Consider the following 27324-nt stretch of genomic DNA (forward strand, 5'->3'; position numbering starts at 1 on the left):
ATGAATGAGCCTGGGGTTTAAATAGCATTCCTCAGGCCAGATAAATAGTTTTCCTTTGGCTTAGAAATCGTGCCTCGAGTTCAGATACTGAAGCGACCCGTTTTCTGGCTTTCCTCATTTAGTCCTTGATCTTCACATGCCCTGTTGTGTTTTCACTTGTCAGCTGCACCAAATAAAACATCTAATTTATTCCTCTTAGCCATGTCCCAGAGCAGGGGCACTGCCAGGCACTGGGCATGCACGCAACCTAGTGTCTTGCTTTGCACACGTGCCCCCCGATGCTGAACTACACCAGAGTAATGAGAGTGGCTGCTGCTCGGTGGCTGCCCCACGCAGGGCTGTGACGGGCTCATCAGTCCTTGCCTTCCCTCTGTGTGCCAGCTGTTCTCTGATGACTGTGCATTACACTCACGTGTGTTACAAAAATGAAGACGTCTCTAAAGAAAACTAATTCCAAAATTCACTTGACTTCTTTGCCAGCAGTCTTCCATGTTTTGCCCTTTTGAGACGCTTGTTGTTTTGACCCAAATCTGAATAGCCCCGAAGTCCATGGCAGCCGGGCTCCTCTGAAGTATTCCCTCTATGGGAGTGCGATGAAGATGGCCTTCTGGAAAGTTCTCAGGCACACGTCCATCCAGGTCATAGCTGAAGGCAGAGGAGCAGAAAGGAGCTGCACTGTTTTGAGTTCCTCCTCCGTGTCACCTTCAGGCAAGACAAGTCCGTACAGCCCCGGTCACTCAGTAAAATACTGGGTTACTTGACAGGCAGGATTAATCTGCCCCTGAGAAGGTGGGGAGTCCCATCGGGCGTTTGAACAAAGAGGGGCGAACAGAATCTGCCCTCGGAGTGTAGGCGTGTGGGGTGCGGCCCCTGCCAGGTGGTGCTTCTCAGCCTGTGCCGAGGCGCCAGCCTGGGGGCCCGGCTGCTCTGCGTGCCGAGCTGCCTGATTGTAGTGGCTGTTCCGCCAGATACCCTTCTGCAGTCCCTGAGGCGTGGGTGAAGTGCTGGCTGTGAGGTCCCACCAAACAGGGATCTGTGCTGCTGTGGCATCTTGTGAAAGCCGTGCCGGGAAAGCTGAGGGCCCACAGACGCACTGTTGTTCCCTGTGGCCCTGGGGCCCTCGCTGCTTGTCTTCCAGGGGAGAGCCAGGCCAGCTGGGACATGGTGACTTCCTACTGTGAGAGCAGAGACAGGCCAGTCAGGGGAACGCAGCCCGAGACCTCAAGGGGGCAGGCCTGGAGGCCGGGAAGGAGGAGGGCTTCCACAACATGTGCGTAGGGTCCCAGAATTTAAACCCGCCCACGCCACTTACTTCTAATGTTATTTTCCTAGAATTTAGGAAATTTAGTTTGCTTCCCAATGACTATCATAGAGGGCCGAGTGACAAGTGAACAGTTTCAGAGTGCTTGCAGTCATCATTAGTGTGTCCTTGGCCAAGTCCAGAGACAGCTTGACCATTTATTTGTTGGTAGGAGCTAACATATGGGGCTGACCTGTGGGGTGTGATTGAACACTGCCCCAGCTCATCAACCCTTTGAGGTTGAGGAAAACAGTTGTCCTCATCTGACCATTCCCACCTCATTATATGCTCTGGTAGCATTTCTGACCACGGCCATCTGTAAGTGTCAGGTTCACTGCCAAGTGCCTCTACCTGTGTCCGGTTCCAGTTGAGCCACGGTTTCCAAAGAAATCCTTAGAAACACCCTAAGTTTTGCTTCTGAAACCGTAGAGCAACCTTGGTGTCTTGCCTGTTTGGGGCAGAAGTGTACTCAGTATATACGTGTGAAAACATCTCCTCCCTTTTAAAGCAAGACGCAGCCTCTGCATTTTTGGCACTTGCCCGTGGTCTGACTTTGTTGGTCAAAGCTGTCCTGTTTCCAAGTCTGGATAGCACTGCAGGGTAAGACTGAGGATGCTCAGGTCTGCCCCTGAAACTCTGCCTCTTGTCTGTCGCAGGTGGTCTGGGACAGGTTTATTCCAGTGCTTGTGGGGTGGCCACTCAGTTGCAACCAGACAGCATGCTGACCACACAACCGACTGTCTTTAGTTTAGGCCATCTGAGACCACTGTGAAAATGGTCTTCCCTGCTAGGCACTTTGATCTTGTCACGCCCGCACTGAAGGCTTCTCGGTGTTTCCAGAGCCCTGAGCAGTAGCCTCAGCTCCTCAGTCCGACTGCCTCAGCCTGGCCCTTCCCTCACCACAGATCTCCCCTGCTTCTCTCAGTCTCCTGTCATCTTCTGCGCTCCTGCCAAACAAAGCTCTTCTCAGGTTATGTTGACACAACCTGATGTTTTTGATACTTGCTTTCACTAGCACAGTTTACCAATCACAGCGAGGGCACAGAAGCCAAAGTCTCTGTCTGGCATGTGCTTCCTGACCTTCCAAAGAAGTCAGGAAGGTACATGGGAGTGAGACCTGCACGCTGATCCGTGCTTTGCACATTTTATTCGTTATCGAACACCTTGTGTTATAGTCACTGCAGGAGAAATTTCCAGAGGGAGAAGGAACTGTTCCCTGTTATTTTAATCACAGTTTGAAGATTTTTATTTCATTTTATTTTACTTTTTTTTAACTTTTTTTTTATTGAGTTATAGTCATTTTACAATGTTGTGTCAAACTCCAATGTAGAGCAGAATTTTTCAGTTATACATGAACATATAGATTCATTGCCACATTTTTTTCACTGTGAGCTACCACAAGATCTCGTATATATTTCCCTGTGCTACACAGTATTATCTTGTTTATCTTTTCTACAATTTGAAATCCCAGTCTGTCCCTTCCCACCCCTCCCCACCCCCTTGGCAACCACAAGGTTTGTATTCTATGTCTGAGTCTGTCTCTGTTTTGTATTTATGTTTTGGTTTGGTTTTTTTTAGGTTCCACATATGAGCGATCTCATATGGTATTTTTCTTTCTCTTTCTGGCTTACTTCACTTAGAATGACATTCTCCAGGTCCATCCATGTTGCTGCAAATGGCATTATTTTTTCTTTTTTATGGCTGAGTAGTATTCCATTGTATAAATACACCACAATTTCTTTATCCAGTCATCTGTTGCTGGACATTTAGGTTGCTTCCATGTCTTGGCTATTGTAAATAGTGCTGCTATGAACACTGGGGTACACATATCTTTTCAAACCCTCCAGATATATGCCCAGGAGTGGGATTGCTGGATCATAGGGTAAGTCTATGTTTAGTCTTTTGAGGAATCTCCATACTTTTTTCCACAGTGGCTGCACCAAACTGCATTCTCACCAGCAGTGGAGGAGGGTTCCCTTTTCTCTACAGCCTCTCCAGCATTTGTCATTTGTGGACTTTTGAATGATGGCCATTCTGACTGGCGTGAGGTGATAACTCCCTGTAGTTTTGATTTGCATTTCTCTGGTAATTAGTGATAATGAGCATTTTTTCATGTGCCTGTTGGCCATTCGTATGTCTTCACTGGAGAATTGTTTAGGTCTTCTGCCCGCTTTGGGATCGAGTTGTTTGTTTTTAGTCCACATCCGTTTACACATCCATTCATCTGTTTGACAGAATATGTCAGGAGCCTGATACGTGTCAGGGGGAATTCAAACACTAAAGTGTGGTCTCTACTCTGCAGAACTAACGACACAAGTCACTGGTTCCAGGAAAGAGGGGCGTATGTCGTGGGGACAGAAACCATAGCGGTTCCTCGTGTGAGTCTTCTGCCTTCGAGTCTGCTCGTGTTAGCACTGTGGGATTCGCGATCTACACTGAGAACACTTATGGACTGCTTTCCTAATACTGCTGCTCTCTTTGGAGCTGTGGCTATTTGCTGCAGTTCAGTCCGTTTCTTAGACTTCGCTGTCCACTGAATAGAGGGACCCTGGGACTCACATGCGAACCGGAACCGTGTCTGACCGCATGCAGCAGCGCCGATCCTGGGTCGACACCAGGGGTGGAGCTTGATGTCACTTCTGTCACACGTGAGCTGGCTGATCGCCACTGTCCTGGAGAAGGGCTCCTGTGCCCTCGGGTGTTCAGCTGTCGTCTAGGATCTGGGGGAGACCTCACTTCTCGTGGAGGAGAGCTGGCCTTGTCCTGCGGCTCGGACGACTCTCCCACAGTGGGGGGAGAGTCCTGCCCATGGTGTGAGTGATTGCTGAGCAGCCCAGCTGGGGGCTCACGGAGGCCTTCCCGGAACTGACGCTGAAGCTGGAGGGGAGTTCAGTTAGAAACTCCGCTGCCAAGTGGAGACCATTCCCGTAAATGCATGTGTGCTTCCTTACGAGACGCACGTGGTAGGGCTTCCCTGAAACTCGGGTACGTTGTTAAACGTGTCATGTGCACTGAGCCCTGTGCCACTCCCCATCTGTGTGACCGTGTGGCCCTCGCTCCCGCATGCCTGTGCTTCATTTGGTCGGGGTTTCTCGACGCCCCCCTCCGTCTAGAACAAGACTCGGGAGTAGGAGATGAGCTGTTTGCTGAGGCAGTTGAGAAAGATGAACGTTTGCCAAAACTAGTCCATGGAAAAAAGTTTTTTGGTCAAACAAGTGTCTGAAATGCTGGCTAGTCCAAATTAGATTACTTCTCACCCTCTCGCCCCACCCTTTTCGGAGTGGGTTTTACTTCTATTACCAGCAAGATACTGATGTGCGTTGTGGATCTCTGGACAGAAGAACGTAGTGGCCGTGCTTTGCTAAATCCACTTTTAGAGGAGATCTCATGGGACTGGCTGTCTGCAGAGTGGTCAGCCACGGCCCAGAGCATCTCCTTCTAAGACGCGGCCACTTTCAGCACGAAGCGGAGGCCGCTGGCGCACGCAGTTGGAGGCTGCTTCCGGGGATAGGGTCCTTCCTTTTCCTCACGCCCAGCTTCGCCCGATTCACCAGTTCTGTGAAGGTTACTGACTTGCTTTAGGGGAAAAAGAAGACAAAATCTCCCAGAAAACTGATGAAACAATCTCAAAAGACCAATTTGTGATTTTTTTGACTCTTTAAATCCAAATTTAAATGAAGGATTTATAATCATTTTAGGTGCCTGTTGTCTGGAAATCAGACGGTAAATATCCAAGTGAGAAGTTGAGTATGTGGGTTCTCTCTATCACACAACGCCTGTGGCCCCTCTAAATCCTGCTCGCGGGATTTGAGACGGACACTGCAGACTTAGTGACGCCCTTCTCAGCAGGCCCAGCCTCCCCTGCTGAGCCGAGTTGACTGCTTCTCCTGTTAGTCACTCGTAAGAGAAATAGTCCTGAGTCACGTCCAGGCTGCCTAGGCCTGGAGATGCGTGCATTTCCGAGGTGCCCAAAGCGTCCTTTCGCTCCGTGGGCCCCACCCTGGGAGAGAACGCACCTGTTTCCCGTCACCTGCAGTAGGTGTGCCTGCTGCTCCCTCCAGCACCACGGAGCCAGTGACACGGCCTGCGTTGCTGATTCCTCATCCCAGGGGCGAGGCAGGCTGACAAGCACAGAGGTGGGGGAGGTGGTTGCCGGAGGGCAGCTCGCAGAAGGGGTTCTATGCACAGGCGTGGTGGTTCAGCCCAGCAGTGGTTTCTGAGGGTGACCAGTCAGCCCCGAGGTGGGAGTGGGATTTCAGCTCCTCCCTACTCTTCACATTAGTTACTGTGCGACTTGCTTTTCTCTCTTCCCTCTGGCACACCGCCCACCTGCCCCTTCTGTTCATTTTAACCCTCATCACGTAGTCAGAAGGCACCATGTGGTCAGAGGCACCATGTGGTCGGAGGCACCATGTGGTCAGAAGGCAGAGACAAAGGCAATTCGGGCTGTCGAGGACCCCTGAAAAGGATTCACGAATAAAATCCAAAGGAGCCGCGTGGAAGCAGCTCCACCTGCTCTGTTCTGTTGTGGCGGATAGGAGGGGACCCATTTTCTCCACTCACCCGGAAAAGGGCATGTGTGACTGTGAACTGCCTAGGCACTGCAGCTCCCTTCACTCAGTTTTGTGGACCTGTCTGTCTAGCTCAGCCTGCAGGCAGTTAAGTCAAACGTAAAGCCGAGCGCGATCTGAGCGCTGAACAGAGGTGCCTTGGTGTTGGGAGAAGGAGGAAGGCTTTTGCACCATGGGACCTGCATTTGACCTCGGGCGTGGGCCGCCTGGGTCCGCTGTCCACCCTCGGTCCGGCTTTTCTGTGTCTCTGAGCTGACTCCTCTCCAGATGCATGACGTGTCGTGACAGCACTTCAGCAAAATCGATGTCGCACTTTATCTCAATGACAAGTTGGACAGTAGGTCAGTACAGTCCATCAGACAGCAATGCATTTCATTCTGGTTGGCCTTTTTTTTTTTTTTGGGCTGAGACTTTGTCATTTGGGAAGACACACAATAGCAGGCTTTTAGTCAGCTTTCTCCCCTCAAACTCTCCTCCAGTGTTACCTGTCCAGAGACTCACCCCCGGGTGTCACCATCTAGGGGCTCTTGTGGCTGGTGGAGCCGCAGAGAAGCGTCTGGAAGGCAGCAGGGGCCGCCCCCCGGCGTGACCGATGTCTGCCGCTGCCCGGCCCTGAGAGGCTGATTCAGGCTGAGGGAATGTGTTTGTCTTGCTTCAGAGAGACGGTCTTTCCTCAGACAGTCTTGCTTTACTGCTCCAGCAGTGCTGCTTCTCCTCTTTTTAATCCACATAATCCTGTTTTCCTGAGCAGATTTATTAATAAATTCTAAGAATTCCCTTACTAATCCCATGCGAGTCTGTGAGGAAGGTCTACACTGAAGGACACTGTGTAAAGGAAGGCAAACTGAGGCACAGGAGGAGCGAGAAGAGATCGTCTCAGCCTTTCTAAAGCTGGCTCAGCACTCGGCTTGCACGGCCCGCTTGCCCCCCTCCTGGTCCGGGAGGCGCAGAGCCCCGTGGCTCTCCTCAGGAGGTTGTGAAGCGTCACTTGGGGGACAGGAGCTGGGGGGAGCCCTTTACTGGCTTTGTGACCTGGCGTACTCCATCCAGCCTCTCTGTGCCTCCCTCTTTTTCATCTGGAGCGAGGAACATCAGCCCGGGTTTCACGGGGCGCCCAGGGGACAGGTGAACTGCCGTCTGCCAGGCTCTTCACACGGTGCTCGGGTATGGAAGCGCCACCACGGAGTGTGGTGCCTGCTGCCCTCCCAGGGAGGTGGCGGTGCCCGTCGCTGGGGCTCCCTGGCCCACCCTGAGGGCCCCTGCAGCCTGGCCAGCTCTTCCTTCAGAGCCTCCTCCCTTGAGTCTTGTAGGACTGGCTGCTTGTCCTTCCTTGTCCCTGTCTAACAGGGGTTTCTCGGTCGGTTGGATGTGTCTTATTTTCCAACTGTCCCGACCCCGGACCGCGCAAATCTTCAAGACAGGACACAGGCCCCCTGCGATGGTCACACCAGAGCTCCCCTGGTCCTGGGACCGCCTGTCATCTCTCCAGGGCCCGAGCTGCCGGGGCGCTGCCTTTGGCTTCCTCTCTCAGCGGGTGCCTCCTCCCTAAACACACAGCCCTCACGTGCAGAGCCTCGCCCTCTCCGCAGTAAACCCACGTCTCCACCCTCCGGCCCCCACAAGCTCGCACCAGCCCCTAAGCTCACATCTGCAGGTCAGAAAGAGAGTCCCCTTCTCCAGACTCAGGGAACTGTGATTCAGTCAGAAAATGAGCTCCTGGATTCCTGTGCCCGTTCCCTGTTCGAATGTCAGCAGCCGCCTACTCGCCTCAGCACTCCAGGGGCCTGGCTGGCTTTCCGGAGCCTGTTTCTACGCGTATACGGTGGAGGAGCTAAGACCTGCCTCTCGCAGAGGCTCTGAGAGTGAAATGAACTAACAGCCCCCGGGGTGTCGGCCCAGTGTCTGTCTGCGCCGGTGGCTCTAGCAGACACCACAGGTGGGGGCGTAGGCCAGAGACACGTGTTCCTCACGGTTCTGGAGGGCAAGTTCAAGTTCAGGCTGCTGGCCAGGGTGGCTTCTGGTGCGATCCCTCTTCCTGTGCAGGGGTGGCTTCCTCCTCACCAGGTCTTCACGTGGCCCTGCCTCTCCGAGTGCCTCGAGAGGGACCTCTGTCTCTTCCCCTCCTTGTAAGGACACACCAGTCCTACAGATTGGGGGCCCACCCTTAGGACCTTGTCCAACCTTAATGACTTCTTCAAGTGGACTGGCTCCAAGTGTGATCCTCCTGGGGTTGGGGCTTCAGCTGGAGCGTTCTGGCAGGGCACAGTCCAGCCGGTAGGTGTGCCGGGGGTGATACTCAGCCTCGACCTTCCTGTCCTCCTCCCACCCCGGGAGGCTGTACCTCTATACAGACTGCTCAAAGAAATACGTAATTTCCTCTGAAATGCAAAGCAGAAAAAGCCCAGTTTCTGGCCACTTGTTTTACTATTTGTCTTGAAGACCAATGGGATGTCTTCCTAGATACTGTGCTGCAGAACACACCTTGGTTTTCAATTAGTAAATAGAATGCATGTGTTCCCCTTGTCCTGGAGTCCTGCCTCAGAAGCAATCCCTTGACTGAGACCCACAGTCCCGCGTCATGCACATGGCCAGCCTCCTGGAGTGGTGCGCTCCTGAGAGCATGTCACGTCCTAGGGACGCCTGCTACCTGGGTCAGCCGTCCCTCAGGCCCCTCCACGTGGTGCCCCTGCCCCACCAGCTGAGGAGCTGTGCCCCCCCCCCCGCCCTCCACCCAGTCTCCCCCAGTAAGGAGGCTGCTGGGCTCTAACTCCAGGGCTGCAGGTGTATATCTTTGGTCCCCTCCTTCCAGGACCCCCCGGCCACATGCTTCACCACGTGAAGGGGAGGGGTTGGGTCAGCACGCATCACACTTGCAGTTTCTAGCATCTGCAGAGATCGGGTATCCTCTTGGGACCTCCCTTGCTTTCAGAAGGAAAAGAGTAGCAGACAAATGGGTCTGTAGTCCCTTCCTAGCTCAGCCTGTACCAGACTTCAGTTTTCATTATTCCCTGGCTGTGTTGAGAAAAACAGCTAAAGGCATTGAACTGCAAACATATGTGCATTTAAAGGATCGGGGAAAGTTGATTGGAAAGTTAAATAAATGTATGAAAGCCTGTAGGAACGATAAATGTAGATATTAGATGATGACATAAGATGGCCCTGGGCAGTACCTGCTGTGTTGAGATGGTCACTGAAGAACCAGGCATGGAGAAAATCTCAGTGGAGCCCTGTTACCGCGTGCTTAGACGTATGTCGGCCTGCTAAATCAGAATGTCATCACGGGTGACCGCGTTGTGTGCAGTGAAGCATGAAGTAGGCTAGAGGTGTCAGAGTGCTGCCTCCCTGCCAGTCATCTTCTGGTGCTCATGGAAGAAGAGGCTGTGTGCCTGATCGGAGCCCTCTTCCTTCCACCCGGTCACTGCCTGGCTCACCGCTATTCCCTGAGCTCACTTTCTAGACACAGCCTCAGGGGCTGCCTTGAGACAGAGGCCTGCCCTGTGCTCACAGGGCAGCCAGGATGGGGTGAGGCCACACCCTGAACCTGTCAGGTAATCCACTGTCAAGTCCCCAAGCCCCAGAGAACCCAGGGTTATACAGCACAGTAACCAGAAAGACGTCTCATTGGTCTTGGAGACAAACAGTAGAACAAGTGGCCAGAAATTGTGCTTTTTCTGCTTTGCATTTCAAAGGAAATTATGCATTTCTTTGATCAGTTTCATTAAAGGAATAGCCATTTGCTTTACCCAGAAATTGACACACTGTAACTGACTATACTTTAAAAAAACAAACAAAAAAATGCTGCAGCTGGATGTGTGTGTGTGTGTGTGTGTGTGTGTGTGTGTGTATGTGTGTGTGTGTGTTGCTCCCAAGGGACCACGCAGTGGGGGCACTGAGTGAGATTTCTTGTTCTCTCTCCTGCCTTGCGTTCTCTTACATCTCAAGCGGAGGCCAGGCTGGGATGCTTTACGTGGCCTCCTGCCGCCCTGCGCCGTGCCTCCGGACCATCCGAGGAGACGGACGGCAGAAGGAGCTACGTGTTCTGATTCGACAGGTTGGGCCGTCAGCCCAGAGGTTGGAGACGGTGCCCCTAGCTCAGCTGTCCCGGCAGTCCAAGCCGCCACGTTTGCTTTGCGGCGTGTCCCTCGTGCAGGAAGAGGGCTGCCAGGCCTTTCAGTGGCACTGCAGCCAGGACCTCCAACCAGCTGCAGAGTCACTGAGCTCTGCTTGATCTGAAGGAACAGTGGCGTGTCCCATGGTGCCCCAGTCCCTCTGCTCCTGTACGTGGGCAGATCTGAGCTGTCTCCAGGAGAACGGGGCAGCGGGCCCCTCTGCTCCCTTTACCCTGAGCCATTGCTGTTCTTGAAGTGACTTCACTCATGCCAGCTATCAAGACACTCTCAGAGACTCTCCGGTGTACGTTCTGATTGCACACCCGTTCCGTCCTGCACTGCCTGGCCCCAGGTGGGAGATGGAGACCGGCAGCAGTGACGGGGGTGTCGGTGACGCAGGGCAGAGGGTGGGGCAGGACGCGGGCCTGTCTGCGCCGGTCTCCCAGACAGCACCCCACCTGCGTGCACACCGGGCACACCTCCTGGTTCAATACCGGAGGGGCACATTTCAGAGCACTTTGCTGAAGGGTAAATTGAGCTGAAACAGCGTCGTTAGGTTGGTAACAGAAAAGTGACCAACGCACAGTACAAAGTTCAGACTAAGACCCAGATCCTGCTTTTCAGTATCAATTCAGGAAGGTAATTTCATAGTTATACTTAAGTAAATTATCATATAACCCTAGGAAGCAAAGATTCCCATTTTCCATCCCCACATTCACACTAACATGCGAAGCAAGAAATATGTATAAATAACCAGTAGGAGTTAAACTTTTGTTATGGACACTAACATCATTGATGGTAAGTGAGACATGGAAATGTCTTTCATTAAGTTGTGCCTTTGAGGAGCCTGGGAAATTTGCATTGTCTGCATCATTACCTACGTAATGTAGGTACCCAGAGTAGCAATGAAACAGTTTTAAAAATTAGTAAAAAGAAAAAAGAGGACATGCATGGAGAACCAAACCCAACAGTTGTAGTTTTCCCGCAGTTGTAAAGTGGCAAAGAAAAGACTAGAACTCTGGTCTCAGAAAAGAAAACACTAGTGTAATAACCAGGAGGAGGAGACGCTTCTGTCGGAAGGAGCTGTGCGGTCAGGCGCTCAGAGACGAGTGAACCGCTGCAAGCCAGAGGCAGGAAGTCCACAACAGGTTTCTGTCAAAGTGCGGTCACTGTCACTGTACGCGACCTGATGATCTCTAGTATCTGTTCAGCAGTGCATACATTAATTTCAAGGCATTGGGTCTTATGTCATCATATCTAATTTTTAACAAGACTTGATGAGGGAGGCACATAGAGTGATACCCCTCAGAAACGGAGACTTGGAATTGGTGACATCATGACATTCGTCTGGGAACGTAAGAAATAATGGAGCCTTATGAAATAATGGAGCCAGAAGAGGCCTCCAGGCACCATATGGTCATGCCTCGTGCCCTTAAGCAGGGTGGAGCTAATGCTCCCAGGAAAGTGGACGCACTGATGATGATGACATCCCCAGCCTTGCTCCGGGAGGGCCACTCGCATAGCCTGGCCTTCGCTCACTTCTGTGCGTCCCTGTATCTGTGCCTTTGTCCCTGTTCCCTTCCCTGGCAGCCTCAGGTCAGGGTGGTCAGAATAATATGTTATCGCTGGTTACTCAGAATACTCCCCGTGAGGTAACTTACGAGTGGGGATCATTTTTAAGAAACAGTTCACGCAGGGAACTATATTTAATACTTGTAATAACCCTTAATGAAAAAGAACCTGAAAATGAATACATGTGTATGCATGACTGGGGCACGATGCTGTACGCCAGAAACTGACACGTTGTAACTGACTGTACTTCAATTAAAAAATTCAAAAACAGTTACAAATTTATGATGTTGATAAAATAAATTATTTATCTCAGAAGTAAGGAGTTTCTGTGAGGTATTTCACGTAGGAGGGGCAGAAAAAGACAACTCCAGGACACTTTTTGTTTATTTTAAAAATTTTTTTAGTTTTTAAATTTTTATTTTATTTTACTTTTTAATTGAAGTCAATTTCTGGTGTACGACCTAATGTCCTTGTCGTGTGTGTGTGTGTGTGTATACACATATATTCATTTCATATCCTTTTTCATTAAAGGTTATTATAAGATATTGAATATAGTTCCCTGTGCTGTGGAGAAGAAATTTATTTTTTATCTATTTATATATACAGTGGTTAACATTTGCAAATCTCAAACTCCCAGATGTATCCCTTCCCACCCTCTTTCTCCTGGTAACCATGTTTGTTTACTTCGTCTCTGAGTCTGCTTCTGTTTAGTAGTTGAGTTCATTAGTGTCCTCTTTTTTTCTTCAGAACACATTTTTTTAAATTAAAAAAGACTTTTTTTGTTTTTCTTTTTTTGGGGGGGTAGGTAATTGGATTTTATTGACTTACTTTTTTTAAAACATTTTTTATTAATTTATAATCATTTCATAATGTTGTGTCAAATTCCAGTGTAGAGCACAATTTTTCAGTTACACATGAACATATATATATTCATTGTCACATTCCTTTCTCTGTGAGCTGCCGTAAGATCTTGTATATATTTCCCTGTGCTATACAGTATAATCTTGTTTATCTACTCTACAATTTTGAAATCCCAGTCTATCTCTTTCCACCCCCCACCCCCTTGGCAACCACAAGTCTGTATTCTCTGTCTGTAAGTCTATTTCTGTCCTGTATTTACGCTTTGTTTTTTGTTTGTTTGTTTTGTTTTTAGATTCCACATAGATCTCATATGGTATTTTTTCTTTCTCTTTCTGGCTTACTTCACTTAGAATGGCATTCTCCAGGAGCATCCATGTTGCTGTAAATGGCATTATGTTGTCGGTTTTTATGGCTGAGTAGTATTCCATTGTATAAATATACCACATCTTCTTTATCCAGTCATCTGTTGATGGACATTTATGCTGTTCCATGTCTTGGCTATTGTAAATAGTGCTGCTATGAACATTGGGGTGCAGGTGTCATCCTGAAGTAGGGTTCCAATGAGGTATCACCTCACACCAGTCAGAATGGCCATCATTCAAAAATTCACAAATGACAAATGCTGGAGAGGCTGTGAGGAAAAGGGAGCCCTCCTACACTGCTGGTGGGAATGCAGTTTGGTGCAGCCACTGTGGAAAACAGTGTGGAGATTCCTCAAAAGACTAGGAAGAGACTTACCGTGTGACCCAGGAATCCCACTTCTGGGCATATGTCCAGACTTAACTTATTTTCAATGGAGGTGATGGGGATTGAACCCAGGACCTTGTGCCTGCTAAGCACATGCTCTGCCACTGAGCTACCCCCTCCCTGCCCAGAACACATTTTTAAAATAAAATGACAAACTAGGGACAAAGTGGTTTTCTAAAAGGAATTGAAGAGACAGGTGGCAGGCAGAGCGTCGAATGGCACTAAGGGAGGAAACTGTAAGTGGGCGACTGTGGGTGCAGCTGGATCAGACTCCGACCCTTCCCAGACACCCGAAGCAAACAGCTCCGGGTAGCAGCCCCGCGCCTGGGCCCCCGCGTCCCGAGCCTGCGTGGCCATCTGCTGCCTGTGGAAGGCCAGGCCTCCCCTCGCTCGTTTCTCGTGCCACGTTCACGAGGTATCCTTGCTCTCTACTCTGAGACACTTCTTCTGTATCCTGAGTCCAGGGTTGAGAACCTGGTGGTTCCATCGCCAGTGACACTGTGCTGGGGCAGCGCACGCGGGACAGTAGTCACTGGATGTGTTGACCGTCCTCCGTGTAGGCCACGAGCACACAAGGAGGCGTTTCCAGCATGGAGGTGTGGCCGATGCCTTCTTTCAGGACGTAACATGGAAAACGACCAAATCCCAGCTCTCAGTACTAGTGCAGTGCCCGTCACATCCCTGGACTGCCGGCACATGATCACAAAGTTAGGGGGAGAAGATAAACCCTCTACTGTTTGTCAACAAACAGAAGATAATTCACGAATGCATTGTTTCCTGATTTTGCCCTGGAAGAGGTAAAGATCGACTGGTCTAAGAAAACAAAATTAGCACATCCATTAATCAGGGTCCTGCTTTCTGTGTCCCTTAGGGTTACAAGTACCTTCACAGGACGACATTCACTATAGGCAAGCCTCGTGAAAGAAAGGTAGTGACTGGGAGCAGCGATATCAGGGCAGACGGAAAGAAACGAACACCTGTTAAAACTCGCGTTGGTCAGAGGCAGGTAAAGTAACTCAGGGCAAACTGACACACTGGGGCTTTGTGAATAGACGTAAACAGCATGCTCGCCACAGAGCTGTAGCCTGTTGTCCCACAGATTCTTCCTTCTTAGTGTATTTCTGATCCAGTTCCTTTCCTACTTCTTACGTCTGTGCCAGTCAGCCTTCTTCCTTGAAGCAAACCCGCAGCGCCAGCTTTCCCGTTCAGCCCGTCTTCACCAGTGGCAGGCGTCTTTGTGGCTGTGTGAGTCTGCGGTGCCTGGAGGAGACCGTTCGTTCGTGTGTTTGACAGACTCTACTGCGTGCCCCGGGTGCTGGGGCACCCGCTCGCTGTGTCAGATTGGTGCGCAGAGCTAGCCCTCACGGGACACACGGCCCCCTGGGTGTCTCCTTAGTGCTGAGAAATGCACCATGTCTTCATTGTCATGATTTCTTTGCAGAAACATTCGAATTGTGGTCTTTAATGTTTTATATCAGTTACACAGCCTTCTCCTCATTTTTCTGGCCCCTACTCTGTGTTCTAGGCTGGAGGGTGTCCCACCCCCCCCCCCCCACCGTTCCTTTCTCAGCCTTTCCGTTTACTCTGTGCATGGTACTCCTAGGCCAGAGCCCTGTGTGCCCGTGGACACACAAACGAATAAACAAAATGTGGCATGTCCATACAGTGACCATCATTCAGCCTTAAGAAGGAGGAAGACGCTGGCACCTGCTGCAGCGCGCATGAACGTTGAGGACATGGCGCTGGGAAATAAGCCGTCACCAAAGGGCAGACAGTGTGTTGTTCCACTCACAGGAGGTCCCTAGAGGAGTCACATCCACAGAGAGAGAAAGCAGACCCGTGGGAGTTGTTGGGGGCTGGGGAGAGTGGAAGGTCACTGGTAAGTGGGTGCAGAGTTCCGTTTGCGGGGTGGAGACAGCTCTGGAGATGGGTGGTGGTGATGGTTGCCTGACAGTACGGATGTACCCAAAGCCACTGAATGATGTGTGCACTTAAAAACTGTCCAGAACAGATGATGACTTCGTGTTATGTACATTTCATCTGGATTTAAAAATGTATCTTTAAGAGTTGCTCACACTTGCTCCCCGACCCCGTCCAGCTGCGCGTGGGGCGCTCTTGCTGTCCTACGCCACTACTTGTTGTATTCTCTAGACACGGCAGACGTAAGATTCACAGGCTCAGTCGGCGTACTTAAACGTGACTGCAAATTACACTGTATGGCTCAAGGTGGTGGCGGGCCCTTCCACATCAGAGCCTCTCTGCCTTCCTCTGGTTTCAGTGCCGTGTGACAGCCATTGTCTGACTACACCAAGGTCAGTGCAGCAGGTATTTTAAGGAGAGGACTACGGGAGAGAACCAAACAGGCAAAAAAAAAAATTATCTTAATTCACAGGATTGGAAAAATGGGAACAATCAGGCAAAGTAACCAATAGAGAAGCTTTGTAGTAAATATAGAAGCAGACACTCTTAGATTTTTGACATGGGGTGGAAGCAGGCGCAATCATGAATAAAAGAAACCTGTGAGAAATACAAGGACTGCGGGTGAAATGAGATGAGAGACGGCACATCAGTATATTGAGGGGAAATGCAAGAAAGTATCGTTTCCACACAGAGGGGCCGACACGAAGCAGTGGAAGTAATAATAATGCACTCCTTTCTGGGCCAACACTGAGCACAAGTTGCAGAGCCAGCCTGCGGTGGAACTCCCAAGTTTTACTGGCAATCTATGTGAGGAGGCAAACAACAGCATATGGAGAAATTCAAAAATATACTCCCCGGAGACACTGCCTCTTCAGATTCAGGAAAAACCTGGCGGAAGTGCGGCAGGCGAGGCTGGACTTAAGGCCACCCACAGAGCCACCCAGCAGGGCTCAGACCCCTCACTACCGAAATAGCCCCTCTCCCTGTGCTCAGCAGGAGGCTCTGGGGAACAGGGAGAACCTGGATCAGTCCACGAGGCAAATGACCCCAGCATTACAGTGGAAGTTATAATTTTAATAACACATGCTAATGAGATGGAAGAAGGGACTGACTCCTTGCCCAGGAGGCCCCCTGCCTCCATCGTCCCCGGTGCCCCTCCTCTGGTCCATCACGGCACGTACCCTGTCACTCAGGGCCTGGCACACCAGGGCGACGCTGGGGAGCGGGTGCCTGGAGAGAGGAGCGCCCATGTTGTCCTTCGTGCCCCGGCTGCATGCAGATGTTTCGGGAGGGTCTCGGTTTCTTCACTGGTGAATTGGAGGTAATGATAGTTCCTGTTGCAGAGATTAGTCTAAGGACTAAACAAACCAGAACAGGTGACGGTTTTAGAGCAGAACCTGTGAAGAGCATATGGTAATAAACATTGGCTATTTCTCATGTTATTTTTGCTAAGTGAGTGGATAAACCTAGTAGCCATCGTCAGTTTCACTATGCACAGAGACTAAGAAAATCTCTATAAAGTACAGATTTACCTCACTAAGAAGATGCGACATAGTTTCCACCTAACAATAAAACCTCGACTGTCCGTACATTTTAGGCAATAGATCGTATTGAACCACAAAGATTTTTATGGTACCTAAGTGTTAACTGCTAGGATAATTTTAATGTGCTTTAACTAAAGAAACATTATGAAGTACTCCATGTAATTGTTTAAAGTTTTATTCTCTATGGGAGAGAATTTAATTTTCTCTTTGCATTTCAGACTCACTGTTATGATCCTAAATCATTCGTTCCTCATTAAATGTATCTTTATTGAGCATCTACTATGTTTCAGGCTTTATTCTAGACAGAGAGGATGCATTGATGGATTCGACAAGGCCCCACTCTCGTGGAGCTCATGTTCCTGCTAGGAAAAACAAATACACACACATACGTATCCACATGTGCACACACAGAGAGACATATACACACGTATATGTGTATAAACGCATGTATACACGCACTACACATATGTGTGCGCACATGTATGAACATGCATGCAGAGACATATATACACATATATGCATATAATATACACATGCAATTACAGACTCATACATACACATACACACATACACATGTATAAACACACATAAACACAGGTGTACATATACACATGCACATACATATATACACATAGATATACACAGGTATATACATACATATACACATACACACACCAACACACATGCACACATACACACACACATAAACACACATGTATACATGGTGGGATGCCCAGGCGGAAGCAGGGAGACTCGGAGGTGCCGTGCGAGGTGACCGCAGCTCGGACAAGGATTCTGGGCATACCAGAGGAGAGCCAGAGGGACTTGTGGGTGGCCTGGGTGGTAGATGCTGGCGTTCGCTCTGAGGGATGCAGCCAGGAGTGACTGGCCACAGCCGGGGTGCGGACACTGGCTTTCTTGAGATGTCTTTATTGCAGCTTGTGTTTGTTTTTGGTATTATGTGGTGTGGTTTGAACTGTTTCCTTCCTTTTGTGGAAGGTGTGGGCAGTGGACTGTCCGTGTTGGTATGTGTGGAACCAGCAGTTCTGATCCCGGTGGTGGGAATCTTGGCCTCTGTGAGCCGCAGTTTCTTCAGTTACAAGGTAAGAAAAATGACTGCTTCTGAGACTCTGCTGTCTCCCTCCCTCCCCCCAGGGAACTTTAGAGCTTCTGGGATTGATTAGCTTAGTTTCCACTGAGGTCAGGACATCCTCCAGCCACCGTGGGGTTCGGGAGCACCGGCTGTCTGATACCGTGTCTTACTGCCCATAGTTCAACCGCACTGCTTCTCAGCTCTGTTCCACTGTGCCAGGCTTTGTGCCAGGCTTCCTAAAAAACTCCAGCCGGCATTGTCTGCCCAGGTTGGGGAGGGCAGGGGAAGCAGGGTCTCTGGAGCCGACCACCTGTTTCACACCCAGCCCTGCCACTGACGAGCTGTGTGACCTTGAGCCAGTTATTCAGCCTCTCTGTGCTCAGTTTGCTGTCTCTAAAAAGGAGAGAACAGCGGTGCTCCCCTCCTCCCTTGAGCGCTCTGAGGATGAGATGAGTGCCTGTCTGACAGACGGGCTTCCTGCTAGTAAGAATTCCTTTCCCCACCCAAGCACTGAGCCCGCCTCTACTCGTAGAGACCTTACAAGGCTCAATACTTGGAATCTCTGCGTCTCTTTCTAAGAATTCTTTTTAATGGTAAAGTGATACCCATGCCCTGACACTGTAAGGCAGCCTGTGAAGTGTCCCTTTTGAAATACCATGAGGTTTCAAGTCAGAGAGAACTCAGCTAACCCTTCCTGCTTGTTCACTGGCTCCGTGTTTGGGGAGATTCTTTTTGAGCTTCTATTCCTATGTCTGTCAGATAAACATTGAAGTATGTACTTCGGGGGCTGTCGTAAGGATTAAAAGAGGTAATGGCTGGAAAGTACGTCACATTCTTTACCTTTCACACTCGGCCAAAATGGGCTTCCCTTAGCGCAGCGGGTGCACACCTCCACGTGGGTCCCCAGGACTCAGAAACGAAGTGTGTCGGCAGAGCGCGCCTGGGTGCGGGTTGCTTCCAGAGAAGTGCGGCCGCGTACAGTGACGCCCGTCACGTGGCCGCTGGGGGACGGATGACGTCCCTGAGCTACGGGCGCTGCTGGCACGTGGTCCCCGCAGGACTGCAGCCTCTCACCGCCCTGAACTGCTGTTTTGGTTCGGTGCTTCCTCAGTCCCAGTTTCAGAACGCTTAGTGCCAGTTGGCTGAGGAGGTAGAAAGTTCCCCTTTTCACTTCATGAGGAGTTTTTGCCTTTGTGCTTGTTTTCTTTCTTTTTTTTTTTAATTTAATGTGGGCTTTGTATTTTAAAAGCACATTTAAGACACGGTAACGCTGTACAGTGCTGCACTGTTTACTTTCCCATCGCATGTCAGTCACCCAGAGAAGGGCGCCAGCAGCAGAACCAGAGGAAGCAGCCGGGGCCGGGAGTCGGGGTCGCCGGAAGGCTGTGGGCGAGTCGGCTCACGCCTGCGCTTGCTTGGCTCTGTTTGGACAGGCAGGTGTTGCGCCAGATGCTTTCTAAGGTCTGATTTCCATCTGCCATCCTCTGACTCCCCGTGAGCAGTTTCTTCACGAGGTGAAACTCCGACGTGGTTACACCTCAGAGCCTGGATGGCCCGGATGAGGAGTGGGAGGCTGGTGGTCTCTGAGGCTCATGCCTTCCACAAAGCCTTTCTGGTCAAACGCTTCATAAATACCCTCTCGACCGACCCGAGAACAGACACACCGTCAGAATACTAGAAGGAACCGTTTTTCTTTGTATATGAATTTTTCAAATCTGTTGCTATTCCCAACTCTAGGATGGTAAGTGTTCTGGCAGTCTTAACACATGTGAGCAGAAAAATGAGATCTCATCCTTCACAGTTTTGTCTCCAGTATAGAAGGAGTATCGGAGAGATTGTGGAGCTGCTGAGAGTCCTGAGGAAGGGGTAATTTACAGTTTCAAAGTTAGCTTGGCAAATACCCCTTCTCTGACAATTAAGTCGGAAGTCCAGCAGCCAGGGTGAGGCCTGGTGGTGCCCTGCCCTGGAGCGGAGCCAGCCCGTGGGATGAGGGGCCCCCTAGCCAGCAGCACCCTGGGGACATAATTTACCAAGTGCCATGTGATGATCTGGGTTCAATGTAGACTGAAGGCAACGGTTTTATATTTCATCAAGAATAAGCAGAACATATACCAAAACCAGGCAAAGACACCACCAAAAAAGAGAATTACAGACCAATATCACTGATGAACATAGATGCAAAAATCCTCACCAAAATATTAGCAAATAGAATCCAGCAGCACATAAAAAAGATCATACACCATGATCAAGTGGGGTTCATCCCAGGAACACAAGGCTGGTTCAACATACGCAAAGCAGTCAATGTGATACATGACATCTACAAGAGAAAGGACAAAAACCCCATGATCATCTCAATAGATGCAGAAAAAGCATTTGATAAAATTCAACACCCATTTATGATAAAAACTCTCACCGAAGTGGGTATAGAGGGAACATATCTCAACATAATAAAAGCTATAGATGTCAAACCTACAGCCAGCATAGTACTCAACGGTGAAAAACTCAAAAGCTTCCCACTAAAATCTGGGACAAGACAGGGCTGCCCACTCTCACCACTCCTATTCAACCTAGTCCTGGAAGTCCTAGCCACAGCAGTCAGGCAAGAGAGAGAAATAAAAGGGATCCAAGCTGGAACAGAAGAGGTAAAAGTGTCACTATATGCTGATGACACGTTACTATATATAGAAAACCCTAAAAGATCCACACAAAAGCTACTAGAGCTGATTGAAGAATTCAGCAAGGTAGCAGGTTACAAAATTAACGTTCAAAAATCAGTTGCATTTCTTTACACTAACGATGAATCAACAGAAAAAGAAAGTAAAGAAACAATCCCCTTTAAAATAGCACCCAAAGTAATAAAATACCTAGGAATAAATCTAACCAAGGAGGTGAAAGAATTATACACAGAAAACTATAAAACACTGATGAAGGAAATTAAAGAAGACTTTAAAACATGGAAAGATATTCCATGCTCTTGGATTGGAAGAATCAATATTGTTAAAATGGTCACACTGCCCAAGGCAAACTACAGATTTAATGCAATCCCTATCCAATTACCCAGGACATATTTCACAGAACTAGAAAAAATCATAATAAAATTCATATGGAACCATCAAAGACCTAGAATTGCCAAAGCATTACTGAAGAGAAAGAAAGAGGCTGGGGGAATAACTCTCCCAGACTTCAAACAATAATACTGTAGAGCTACAGTCACCAAGACAGCATGGTATTGGTACAAAAACAGACACATGGACCGATTGAACAGAACAGAGAGCCCAGAAATGAACCCACAAAGTTTTGGTCAACTCATCTTCGACAAAGGAGGCAAGAACATACAATGGAATAAAGACAGTCTCTTCAGCAAATGGTGTTGGGAAAACTGGACAGCAGCATGTAAAACAATGAAGCTAGAACACTCCCTTACACCATACACAAAAATCAACTCAAAATGGATCAAAGACTTAAACATAAGACAAGGTACAATAAACCTCCTAGAGGAAAATATAGGCAAAACATTATCTGACATACATCTCAAAAATTTTCTCCTAGAAGAAATAAAAGTAAGAATAAACAAATAGGACCTAATGAAACTTACAAGCTTCTGCACAGCAAAGGAAACCATAAGTAAAGCAAAACGACAACCTACAGAATGGGAGAAAATTTTTGCAAAAGATGGAACTGACAAAGGCTTGATCTCCAGAATATATAAGCAGCTCATACGACTTAATAAGAAAAAAACAAACAACCCAATCCAAAAATGGACCAAAAAAAATGTGACAGTGAATATATGTATGCTCATGTGTAACTGAAAAATTGTGCTCTACACTGGAATTTGACACAACATTGTAAAATGACTATAACTCAATAAGAAAAAGTTTAAGATAAAAACAGAATACGCAGAAAGTAGTTAGAATTGTGTTTCCTCTCAGAAGCGTCTTCCCCCAAGAGCAAGCAGGACTCTCTGTGGGTTAGGCTTTCTCTGCATATTTTCGGAAGGGCCATCACATCATGCTTACGTTTTTGTTCCTGACCTTTACGGGAAAGCTCGCTCTACCTGCTTGTGGTCTAGGACAGAATCTGTCACTTACCGTTGTTCCCTGGTAGAAGCACTTGAGAGACGCCTGCCGCGTGTGCCCGATCTCCAGGAGGCAGTGCTTGCCCACGGCTTGGATGCCAGCCAGCTGCCTCGTCCCTGGATCTTCAGGGTCAAGTGGCTGCCACGGCGTCGGATGAGAAGCACACGATCCTGGGCGTCTGTGCTGCCTCTGAGGACTCCTGGATTTCCACGGCTGCCTTCTCAACGTTGAATCGCGTTCCCCTTTGCAGAATTCCTGGCATCTGTCTTCATTCTTGGAAATGTGGAAGCCCTGCACTGGCCCGTTCCGTGCTAGAGCGTGCTCAGTGGGCACCCTCGCCTGCCTGAGCACGGGGGCACTTCATTCTCCCAGACACGGTGCATCTCTGCTTCCGTACTGACTTGACTCGGGCCACCTTCCTGCCCTCTGGGCCGGGGCTGAACCAGAGGCGATGACTTGGTCCCTCCCTGTGGAAGTGAAGCTTCTTCCTTGGGTTGAGCTCGTGACCTTGACCCTGTGCTCCTTCAGGATGAGCTCTTTCTCAGCAGATTTCTTGGCTGCTCATGCAGAGACACCCAGGCCTTGCCCCCACTCAGAGCGGGACACCCGGGGAGATTAGGGGCCAGCCCCTGTGAGGGAAGGAGCCAGAGGAGAGGAAAGGCTTCTCAGGGTCCCGCAGGCGGCGACTCCTCGGAGCCTGTCCCCGTCACGTTACCGGTGAGCTGCGTCCTAGTGGAGGTCAGATTGAGACCCCAGGAAGAAAGCTGACACTCTCAGACCAAGGGTATCCGTGGGTCGGCCTTTACCCCCAAGTGTATTGTCCCTAGCCGTCCCTCACTGAGGAGGATTTTCTTTCAGTCCCCAAGGACTCTACTTGTGCTCTTTGTGACTGAGTTCAAAGGTGCCCTGTGGGGTCCAGAAGCTCTGGCTTATGTGAGTGTTGTCGGCATAAAACTGCCTCATTACCAAGTCCTCCTGGCACTCACCGCTGCAGCCCAGCTCCCTGGGAAGGGGTCCACGGCAAAGCTACCTTTGTACTGAACTCCTCTGCGTCTTGAATAGTGAGGTTGTCGGGCACACCCACCTACCCCTGCTCTTCCTTCCTGCTCACTGTAAATAGGGAGCTGTTTTTCTTTTTGACCAAATGCCATTGCATCCAGCAGCAGCAGGGAGATTGCTTTCGATCTATATGCAGATAGGCTGAGTTCCCTCCAGTCCCTGGGAAAAGACCCTTTTAACCAAATGACTTACAATTCTGTTTCCTCATGTATAAAATTAGTGGGTTGAGGGTAAATAGCCTGAGTTCCCTTCCAGCGAGATAATTCCACACCACAAACACCATGGAGGACCAGCTCCACATGCACTCAGCAGTTAAGAGAGTCTGTGCTGTGGCACGTGTTCACCTGCCCAGGACAGAGCCGGCTCCTACCATGATACTTGAGTTCCGTCTCAGCTCCGTCTCAACTTATTCCTGCCCCACCTGCACCATGAGCCTTGAGGCGACAAAACACAGCCGGCCACTCAGCAGTCCCCAAAGCATCCGGCCCTCACCTGCTCCTGGCGGCCACGGTCCCCTAGTCCCATCACCTGAACACCCCTTACCTTACTCCCCAGAGCCCTGCTCCGACCTCCCCTCCTCTGAGTCCTCCCCAGACTCTACCTCTCACTCTTGGCAGAATAAGCAGCTTGCTTTCTGTGGCTCTCTGCTCAGACCTGTGGTCCGACACTTGACACACGATCTCGAAGCTTACAGTGTCCATGCGGCCGGTGCCACAGACTGCGGTCACCTCCCTTTGTGCTAGCCTGATATGGACGGAGCAAGTCCTCAGTGACACTTGCTGGGTACAGCTGTCGTAAGACTCACTAGGAAAAGGGGCTTCAGCTGCATCCAGTGAGGCTGGAGTTCAACGTGCGGCGCGGTGGTGTGTGTAAGATCAGTGTTGTTGGTATGGGCATGAAGTGAAGGTGTGGGCCCCCCGTTCGCCTGTGTTGCTTGGAGATGTCAGAGGACATACCTGGTGAAGGCTCAGGTGGTGGGGCTGGGGACCAAGGGAGAAGTACCCTGTTACCTTAAATTGCCGTGTTGATTTCTCGTCTCCCCGTGTCCACGTTTGTCCGGCAGTGATAAAGCGTAAGTCCCGTGGCGCTCCCACTGGCTGGCCCGAGCCCAGGCTGCCCTGCCGTCTTTCCGGATTCTCCCTGCCGGCTCATTCCTGTGCCTTTTGTTTGAAAGTGAGCAGCGCCAGCTCTGCCTTTCTTCCCTTTCTTCCTTCCCTTAATCTTCCTTCAGTGAAGACATCAGAGCATGAATCTGTGCAGACTCTGGGTGTCGCTCAGCAGGTGTTCTCTGCACCCTACAATCGCTGGGGCAGTGCGTCCAGGAGATGATTCTTCTCGCTCAGAGACCCGTTCATGTAACAACTTCTTGACATCCTTCTAAGAGTGAAGGCACCCTATGGGCCAGAGATGAGGGAAGTCTGGTTCTGGACCTCAGAGTCAGAGTTTCAAGCCGTGGTTTTCACATTTCAAGCCACGAAGTCAGCTCAGTAGATTAGATCTTGCTTTTCTTTCATTTCCATGCTTACCTTTAAAGAGTCTGTTTAGAGCCAATGAAATGATACATTTGACAAATCCTTCATGTTGGCCCCGGAGAGCCAGGAAAGCACCCAGGGGTCTGGAATCGCAGTTAGAATGACGCTTAGCGGTCATCCAGTCTGGCCTCTTGTCTCCAGTCTCCCCGAGCCTGACGCTGCCAGCGAGTTCTGAGCAGCCCTGGCGTGGGGACCCGGGCAGTCCTCGCTGTCCCGCTCTCAGCCCTGCTGTCCTTGGGAAGCAGCAGACCCTGACAGACACTTGCAGCCAGTCGATTCCAGAGACTTCGTGCCTTAGCTTCGACCCTGCAGAACTTCAGGGGAAGCACTGCAGTGGAACCTGTGTGGTGGTCCTGATGCTGAGTCCTGCAAAGCATCTCTGCACTTATGCACTTAGCCGCACAATGACTTAACGATCACTGGGCGCTTCTCCTTCGGAATTCCATGGGTTGCTGACGATGCTTGTTTATCTCAAATCCACAGTCTCCTAAGGAGGGCTCCAGCTGGAGTCTCCTTCTGACGCTCCTGTCCTGTCCTTACCCGCCGAGGGCAGGCTCTTCCTCTCACTCGTTTGCTGGTTCACCCTTCCTCTTTGCCCAAGTCTCTGCTAAGTGACCGTGGTTACGTGACTGTTCAGTGCGCCTTGGGCCACGCTGTGAAGGTTCTAAGTGGCTGAGACAAACTGGGCCTCACCCTTGAGCTTACAGTGTCACAGGGATGGTAAATGGTGCCCACAGACAACACTAACAAAAGGTAGAAATAGTGAAATGGCAAAGCTCTGTGGACTTCTAAAGAACAGGGAGAGTACTTCAGAATGTAGAACTCGAAGAAAGATCATGGGGAAAGTGACATTTGAATTAAATCCTGAAGACTGGGACACGTAAAAATGGGACCGAGCATTGTAAGTGGTGGGTGAACAGTGAGGCAGGAAATTTCAGGGAGCATTCGGTGTCTGAGAAGCAGTGTGTTCTGGCTAAGAATGGGTCTGTAAGTGGAAGCAGGGGCACGTTGGTGCAAGGCTAGCTCAGAGTCAGACAGAAGTGAGCAGCTGGGGTTCAGCTTCTTTCTAGCTTGTGGGGACCGTGGAAGGTGTTTGGGCAGGAGGGAGAGGTTTGATCAGAAACAGATGTTTGTGGTTAAAGATTCCAAGCTGCACAAACCCCACCTGTTCTCCTGCAGTTCTGGATAACACCGTAGTATACAGGCGTCATCTGAAATAAAACGCACAACGTGAAAGTTGAGAGTTAAGCTTTATTTGGCAGACTTCCTGAGGACTCAAGCCTGGGACACAGCCTCTCAGATGCTCTAAGAGGCTGTTCCAAAGAGGCAAGGGAGAAGCCAGGATATACAGGGAGTTTTGCAACTAAGACAGATAGTCAAACCATCAAAAGACTACTGTTAATCAAAGAAAACCAGATATTTCAAGTTAAGGAATTTAGTGCTTTTCTGTGTGTGAGAAGGTGCAAGGTCTGGGCTCACTGGAAGCATTCCTTCAATGTGCACCTAGCTCTCTAGGACCAGTGTCCTGTTCTTTCCCATCCTGAGTCCCCTCAGGGCATACCTCTTGGGGGGTGGGGGGAGCTGCAGAGGCCGGGCCGCCTGCTTGTGTCCATCCTGCGTTCCCTCCGCTGGCTGTCGGGGTGGTGGTAGCGGCTGATGACTTGGTGGCCACAGCAGCCTTTGTTACTCATGTGGCCGCAGTATTTTTCATTCATGAAACTGGCTGGTACAGGAACAGAATACAAGGTAGACGCATTCCTTTTCTCATTGCTCCTCTTAACAATTGTGAACTCTTGAAAATCTCCACTCCCATTTTGTATGTAATTGACTGCACATTCCTCACCAAGGCGATGAAGTTTTGGCCCATTGTGTAGATGGAGAGAAGCAACTCACGGAGGTTTGGTGACCTGTCATCTGGTGCACACTGGACTCTTCCCCCTGCAGATCCAGGGAACTTCCCACTCGTAACAGGGTCCCCAGCACATGGCTCTTACTGTGTTGTTAACCACCAGCCCTGTAAAGTACAGTGGGTCCTCTTACGTGTAAAAGGGAGCCCTCTGCTCCTCCTTGAAAATGTAGGCTGCAGAATTAAGGCCCTGTCCCTGTCATCCCCGTTCAGCGTGTCTTCAGAACACTTGGCCCTCCAAACAACCCCATAAGAAAGGCATGGCAGGTACCATCGTGTCTCCTCTGGAAAATGAGAGTATCAAGGCTAATTAACTTGCCCCAGATCATGCTAGTAAATAATTGTGCCAGGACTAGAACTCAGGTCCATTGTGCCACTCTTAAATCAAGGCCAGTTTGACTGCCCTGAAATCTGACACACAACTGGAGATGTTTTGAGATGCTTAAATAATAAGGTGTTACAGTCCGAGCATTCAGTTTGGGAAATATAATTTATTCCTTGGTTCTGCATGATGACCAACGGCATCTTTTAGGTTTTTCTGGGCCAGGTCTGTGGCCTTTGGAAAGTACTACCCAAGTCGGAATAGGATGCTTAGGAGCAACGTTACCATCTATATCCCGCACAGTTTAAATGCTTTAGAACCTTCCAGGTCAGTGATAAGAATGCTCAAGGCTGGGTTATTCACAGCGTTGCTCTGATCAGAGAGGCGAGGGTGAGGCGGCTGACACAGAGACCAGCTCCTGCCGTGAATGCTCTAGAGCTTTGACATGAAGTTCAGTGGGGGTGTGAACAGCCCTTCTGCGCAGCACCTGGAGCCAGAGGAGGGAGTTAAAGAGAGGAAAGCAGGCAGATACACACAGGCCCGGCCCCACAGACAAGGAGGGAGGCCATTTCCTGTGCGGCGTTCAGTCCAGCCTAGGCCTCAGCTCCAAAGTCACTGATAAGATTGTTGCACATTTCATGTATTTTTAATTTTGACAGTAATACAGAAATACATTCTTACTCTGAAATGCTCAGCAGGAAAGATGGGGGAG

General features: G+C 49.8%; 1 protein-coding gene across 10 annotated transcripts in view; it reads left to right on the top strand.

Moving 5' to 3' along the window:
- CHRM3 (cholinergic receptor muscarinic 3) overlaps window positions 1–27324 on the top strand; it is a 469951-nt gene that overhangs the window by 359898 nt on the left and 82729 nt on the right. The window contains exon 4 of one of the 10 annotated variants that reach the window (XM_074373285.1): window positions 14032–14166. The exons of the other annotated variants lie outside the window; for them this stretch is intronic. The gene's annotated coding sequence lies outside the window, so the exon portion shown is untranslated. The remainder of the gene's footprint in view (window positions 1–14031; window positions 14167–27324) is intronic. 10 annotated transcript variants of the gene reach the window in all.

Source organism: Camelus bactrianus, chromosome 11 (assembly GCF_048773025.1).
Source record: "Camelus bactrianus isolate YW-2024 breed Bactrian camel chromosome 11, ASM4877302v1, whole genome shotgun sequence".
NCBI classification, from domain to species: domain Eukaryota; kingdom Metazoa; phylum Chordata; class Mammalia; order Artiodactyla; family Camelidae; genus Camelus; species Camelus bactrianus.